General features: G+C 35.0%; 1 protein-coding gene across 5 annotated transcripts in view; it reads left to right on the forward strand.

The window, feature by feature from the left end:
• Positions 1-7,370, forward strand: part of LOC106876842 (LIM/homeobox protein Lhx9) — a 253,651-nt gene that overhangs the window by 96,578 nt on the left and 149,703 nt on the right. Inside the window, exon 2 of one of the 5 annotated variants that reach the window (XM_052969744.1) lies at positions 2,081-2,262. The exons of the other annotated variants lie outside the window; for them this stretch is intronic. The gene's annotated coding sequence lies outside the window, so the exon portion shown is untranslated. The remainder of the gene's footprint in view (positions 1-2,080; positions 2,263-7,370) is intronic. 5 annotated transcript variants of the gene reach the window in all.

Below are 7,370 nucleotides of genomic sequence, written 5' to 3' on the forward strand. Positions count from 1 at the left end.
ATATATATATATATATATATATATATATATATATATATATATACATGCACAACGCTTCTTGATCTCATTGTGTGTGTGTTGTGTGTGTGTGTGAGCGTGCGCATGCGAGTGCGTGTGTGAGTGTATGTGTGTGTATGAGAGAGAAAGAAAGTGTGTACGCGCGAGTGTGTATGTGTGAGCAATGCAGCAGCTTTCCGCTCAGTTTCCATCCAACAAAATTCCCTTTCTGGCTTTTAAGTGTACCTGCGATGCCGCATAATGAGATCGAACTAGGAACAATGTAATTGCAAAGTGATGTCATAAGCAGACGACGATGGAAGCATCTGTTAGAGTGAGTGAGTGAGTGAGTATCTACTACTCAGCTGATTGTTTTTCCCACACGTATGATGTAGGATATTGCATTGCATAGCATCAGAACCGTCCCAGAGAAATCGGAACTCTAATCAGATCCTTCTTCAGTAAATGCTATCAAGTGTTACGAAATGATTAAGAGTAAAGTGTTTCTGGCCTTGTATAATACGTTTAGTAGTTGTTATATCGTTCTCAGCGAGTACACGTTTGCTTTCGTCATAGTTCATTATATATTGCATAGCTTAGGAATTAATTGTCTTAAATTTGAGTTATGATGAGAAGTGTAAAATGATTTCTTTGATATATGTAGCAATAGTGTCTTCCTGCTATTGGAGCACATCAACTGCCTTATACATTGATAGAAGATGCTGATGTCATTGATCATGGACGTAGTACATTTCTGGCTGAGGTATAAATGAATATTGTCGATAGAAGTTTAAAGAAGAATATCATTCGAAATTAGTATGCACCTGTGGTTAATAGTACAGCTATGTAGGTTAGGGAGAGTTTTGTCAAGATTTCTTGATGTAATTATTTGTTTCCGGAAGTTCTTGAATATCAACATATTTTATTAAAATTCCTTAAATATATCAAATGTTTTTCTTCAAGAAATTATTACTTGACACTAGTGTGTAGAGAAGGATGATAAAGACTAGCGATCAGGTTTTCTGTTCTGTCTATGTTTATTTTATTTATTTGTGGTCTTGGCGAGAACAAAATAAAATAAAGCTGAAGGTCGCACAAACATTTTTCGTATAAATCTGTCGTTGTTACGGCCTTTACTAGATACTATAAGAATTGTTTCTAATGCTAATGTAAAAAGAAAAAAAATAGTTAACTGATATAAAGCGTAGATTGTTGATAGATACGTTTTTGGTATTTAATTACGTCCATCAACATTCTGAGTTCAGGTCAGTCCGTAATCAATTTTGCTTTTAATATTCCGACTATTAATAAAACAATTACAAAAGATTTTACAGTACTCGTGGAAACCGATTATAAGTTCATCTGCAGTTTAGAACGTTATTAATAGAATTATTACTATTATTAATTGTTGTAAGGGACACAGGGAAACTGCTTAATAATTTAGGATTTACATCAGAGTCTGTAATTCTTTACCCTACTAAACCATTTTTAGAAATTCTGTTTAGAATTTTTTAGAAATATTGGTTACTGCTGTAGGCAGCAGTAGAAAATATGTGATTAATGACTATTTGGTTAGCTTTATTTTCTTTTATGAGTCTGGGATATGATACAAAAGCCCAAATAACATGTCTGTTTCACTTGGATACCACTGTTACTTTATGTAGGACAGAATATGTATAAATCTAACTTTTTAGAAGCATGAGAAGAATGTGGTGGTTGCTAAAAATCCAACACAACTGTCCCGCATGATAGAGGTAAATTGATGTCAACTCTATATTTCCGAGTTAGTTGAACGTCAAAAGTTGAATAAATGTAAACTGATTTTAGCACGGAAAAATAATATGCTGCTCAATTTCAGATCCCTTACAAGAATACTGAACGTAATATCCCTCTGTAACAAACAAACAAAAAACAAAGAACTCTTGAAAATACTAAGATATTTTGTACATTATATTATTCTACATGCTGTTATATAAATTTTTTTTTATTAATACGTTTTATATGATCAAAACTGGATTGCAATTTTCGAGTGTGATATTTTATGTTCATTGAGGTTGAATACATTTATTGTGATCTTTTGTAGATAACTGTACAATAAACCTCAGCGGTGATGTCATTTACGTACTCGAATAATATAAACGAAAAGAAAAACAAACAATAATTTCTCTTCCAAAATGACATTTGTCACTTTGAATATCATGGAGGAAGAAATGAACAAAAAATCGAACATAATAACAGAAGTGGTGAAAAAAAGTAAACAATAATGTAAGTCATTGCAGGTGCCGATACCTTTTCTTCACTCTGAGATATTTTAGTTGAAAGAGTGATCGACTAGAAAACATTTTTTTCTTTTTCGATAACCTTTACGTAAATTTCCGTATCAAGTATATATTTTATCCAGTATTATTTTTTTTTATCTTTGTCTTCTTTTGCAACCTTTTGCTATGCTGGTCATTCGAAGACGTGTGAAGACAATCTATTAGATTGTTAAGTAGTTGGAAAGAAAGAAATATTGAAATGTTGGAGTTCATAGCAAATATTTTTCTTTATTGTTTTTATCAGCGAAGTACAATCACATTATTTTTTACTCCTCTGGAAATTACAAACCTTGCATGAATGATGAAATGCGTTACCAACTTGAACACGTTTTCTTAATTTTCGCATCTTACTCATCCTGATATAGATATCTCATTCGGAACCTAGAAATATGCGATATTTTTGTTTATCACGCTTTCAATTTTAGCATATATCGTAAAATACCATATTTTGTATTTAATGTTGGTTGACAATTCCAATGAAATTGTTCCTGTTGTTTGTAAAGTTATGTTCAAAAAGTATGTTATCTTCATAAAGACGTTTAAAACTGGAAAGATTGGAACAACAAATGTACTGGTGAATTAAGTACAGGAAGCATTTAATCCATCATTCCACTACTTTCAACTTATCAATTCGAAGCACACAAGGTCTAATCGAAAGAGCTGCCAAATATCTTTCGGATCATACATTCTACTACTTTTAAAATGGAAATACATACTGGATAATGTAACACTAGACACAATACGTCACGAATTAAACACATTTGATCGTCAGACATCTTGACCAGCATTGATCTTGGACTAAACAACAATACACTTCAGTCTATATATTACTGTATTATTAATTTGTAACTCGCCACAAGACAATCAATCTGTAACGAAGACAATGAAGTTAAGAACATTTGTAATCAATGGAATTACTGTTAGAATTGAAAGGATATTACTTGAGCAGAGAATCAAAAGCCTAATGTCCGTTTGAGCCACCTAGAGCTCAGCGTTATATTTACTAACCCTGTTACATATATGTTCGTTTTATTGCATAGGTAAACGGCCATAATTTTGGGTGAACAGATAGAACGGTCTATTACTTCGACTTAAGTTTTTATTGGGAATATATTTTATCGAACCCAAAAGAAAAAAAAAAGGTCTTCGCTAAAAGTATAAAATGAATGCATAATTTAATTCGTTATGATTATCTCTAGGTAATTAGTGATGTAATTCAAGGGAAACGTCATGTATCGATTTATGCAAGCTATGTGGTACTCTTCATTCATTTTGACTTTACTCTGAGTTTTACAATGCTTCTTTAGACTGTTGGAAGAATACTTTAGAATGTTTCTTCCGGCTCATTATCTTCTGTGTCCATTTCCTGCCAGATGACAACGTCATTTCGAGATCGATAATATAATGTACCAGTCAAGTAACAAAGTCGATGGTACCAAAAAAAACACCTTTAAAGTGTTGGTCTTGAGCCAACATTTAAAATAATTATAGCTATTTTTGTTGCTGTTGTTGTTATTTGTTGATGCTGTCGTTGTTGTTATTAAGGCGGCGAACCGGCAGAATTGTTAGCACGTTGGACGAAATGCTTAACGGTATTTCGCCCGTCGTCATGTTCTTAGTTGAAATTCCGACGATGTCAACTTTGCCTTTCATTATTTCGGGGTTGATGAAATAAGTACTAATTGAGCACTGGTGTCGATGTATTCAACTAGCCCCTTGACCCTTATTTCAGGCCTTGTGCCCTTTATTTCAGGCCTTGTGCCCTTTATTTCAGGCCTTGTGGCAATAGTAGAAAGGATAATTTTTATTTTTATTATTATTATTATTATTATTATTATTATTATTATTATTATTATTATTATCATTATTGTTGTTGTTGTTGTTGTTGTTGCTGTTGTTGTTGTTGTTGTTGTTGTTGTTGTTGTTGTCGTCGTCGTCGTCGTCGTTGTTGTTGTTGTTGTTGTTTTACTTCTCAGAAAGTTCAATCCGGCTTGTTCTGGTAGATTTGTGAGAGTGGTCAGCAGCCTGCCGTCAGAGATCCCAAAGGTTTTTTTTCCCGCACATTATAAGCTTTTGATATTTGGTTGATAATTATCGTGGGAGACATTCAACACACATATACCAATCTCAAAATTCTAGTTGTCCGCAGCAGAGCAGTTTTTTGGGCTTGCTCTGCTCGCATGTCAATTCCGATTTCTTTGACATATTTCTTGTACTTGGTTGTTAGTGCTCCGGGTGCTCCTACAACTACTGGAATGATAGACACTCTCCTCATAGTCCACATTATTGCAATATCATCTTTTAGCTGTCTGTACTTTTCAATCTTTTCTATTTCTTGTCACTTATGCCTGCATCTCCAGGTATTGCAATATCTATGATCTTGGTTTCCTTTTTCCATTATCTGCCACAACAAATAGCTGGTCTCTTGTCCTCAATCCAACAATATCTTATGTTCGTCGTTCTCAGCGACTCCTTCTGATTCATGTTCGTGCCATTTTCATGCTCTGTTTAAGCCGTACTTTTTACATAGCTTCCAGTGAACGAAATTAGCCACATTATAGTGCCACCTTTTGTAGTACTTTTGGGTCAGCTTTCTACACTCACTTACAATTTGTAAGATTGTTTCGTTTCCACTGCCACACATCGTACAAAAAGGCGATTCGATACACTTATCTATTTCTGACTTGGTGTAATTATATCTCAGAGCTTGCTTCGGGGTGCTGCATATGAATGCCTCAGTGCATCCTTTCAGATCACATTTTTCTTAGCCATCTCCATGTGTTGACCTTCTCTTTTCCTTCGATTTCTCTGCGGTATTGCCCATGCAATGATCTCATTTTCCAGTTGTTTACTCTTTCTTCATCTTGTTTCTTAAATGTTTGTGGATGCATCGCATTTTCGGTAGGTATTATATTGTTAATTCTAACAGCGTCATACAAGGATTCACTCTGCTCTTTGATGTACCATCTCAGGCTGTTCTTTTCGTTGACAACACAGGTCTTGCATCCTATGAGACCTCTTCCACCTCTATTTCTTGGCACATACAGTCTGTCAGTATAGCTTTTGTGGTGCATTTCCTTATTAACTGTCATCATTTTTCTAGTTTTTCTTTCCATTACCTCAAACTCGTTCTTTGTTCACCTAAGAACACCTGCATTGTATCGCATTAAAGAAACAGTTGACATGTTCATTGCTCTGAGTTTGTTTTTCCATTGAGTCTACTTCCCACAATTAATTTGGTTCTTCTGAGATATTCTTACCTAATGCTTTCCTTCATTTCACTTTTCTTGATTTTGTCGTGCTCTAAAATCCCCAGATATTTATATCCATTAGTCTCAGTATCCTTGATTTTCTCATCGTTGGGTGGCTCTATTCCACCAGACGAAACTACTTTGCCTCTTTGTATACTCCCAAACTCCATTCCGATATCCTTACTGAATATCTGCACTGTTGAAACTCGACCATTTATTTTACGTTCGGCCTTTCCAAAGATCTTTAAGTTATCCATATATAACAGAGGATTTTATTTTCCTCCGCTTCTCAAGGTGTACCCCGATGTCATTTTCTGTGGTATCTGTGTAGGGATATAATACAAATTCCAAACAAAAACAGTGATAGGCTATCTCTATTGCTGTTATTATTATTATCATCATCACAATCATTATCATCATCATCATCATCATCATCATCATCATCATCATCATCATCATCATCATCATCATCATCATCATCATTATTATTATTATTATTATTATTATTATTGCTGTTGTTGTTGTTGTTGTTGTTGTTGTTGTTGTTGTTGTTGTTGTTGTTCAGTTCTATATTTAAGAGATGAGGAATTATGTACATTATTTACCTTATTTACATTTTGATGGATTTTGTCCTTATCTTGTTTGTTGTTAACACAAATTTCGGATGATATACCCTCCAGTCTCCATCAGGTGTCTTGGGGTATTTTCGAACCTGGGTTCTCATTTCTAAGGTATTTTTCGATGTTGTTATTATTATTACTATTATTATTATTATTATTATTATTATTATTATTATTATTATTATTGTTATTATTATTATTCGTAGTAGTAGTAGTAGTAGTAGTAGTAGTAGTAGTAGTAGTAGTAGTAGTAGTGGTGGTGGTAGTAGCAGCAGCAGTAGTAGTGGTAGTAGCAGCAGCAGCAGCAGCAGCAGCAGTAGTAGTAGTAGTAGTAGTAGTAGTAGTAGTAGTAGTAGTCATTGAGAGAGCAGCGCATGCCATCAAAGTGACACTGGGGTTCAAATATACGAAATCCAACATACACGTCTGATAAGGGTGCACCAGGCACATGCATCACAACCACATCTGCGCGATATGGTGATCTCATATCAAGATAAACAGCGCATACTTTGCAGGTGGGGCCCGATTAGAATTTTCTTCAGATCGAGTAGCCCGTCCCACTCAAAAGTTCCCTAGATAAGGCATGTTTAAGGATGACGAATGAAATACCTATGTTTCCCGAGATGAATTATTGAAACTCAGAGAATTCTTCACAAGTCATGGCTTTGATGCTCCCCTGCTACTTTTCCTCGTGATCAGAGATGCTCATATGGTCAGCCAAGGGACATGCTCAATTGCTTAAGGTAAAACAACTGACAAGCAAATCTGTGGTATTTCAGCAAAATATTTATTGTAGCCCATCTTTAATACCAAGACAAATCTTGTACATGATAGCACTTCCAATCAGTTCAGATCAAAAGCCATGGGAGCCACTGCCTCGTGCTTATCATCATCATCATCGTCATCGTCGTCGGCGTTCTCCTCCTCCTCGTTCTTCTTCTTTCTTCTACTACTACTACTACTACTACTACTACTACTACTACTACTACTACTACTACTACTACTACTACTACTACGACCATTTCTCATTATTATTATTATTGAGTGAGAGAGCAGTGCATGCCATCAAAGTGACACTGGGGGAAAATATACGAAGCCCAGTATACCCATCATGAGCACCCGTCTGATAAGGGTAAACCAAGCACATGCATCACAACCTTATGTGCGCGACATGGTGATCTCAT

Source organism: Octopus bimaculoides, chromosome 1 (assembly GCF_001194135.2).
Source record: "Octopus bimaculoides isolate UCB-OBI-ISO-001 chromosome 1, ASM119413v2, whole genome shotgun sequence".
Taxonomy (NCBI): domain Eukaryota; kingdom Metazoa; phylum Mollusca; class Cephalopoda; order Octopoda; family Octopodidae; genus Octopus; species Octopus bimaculoides.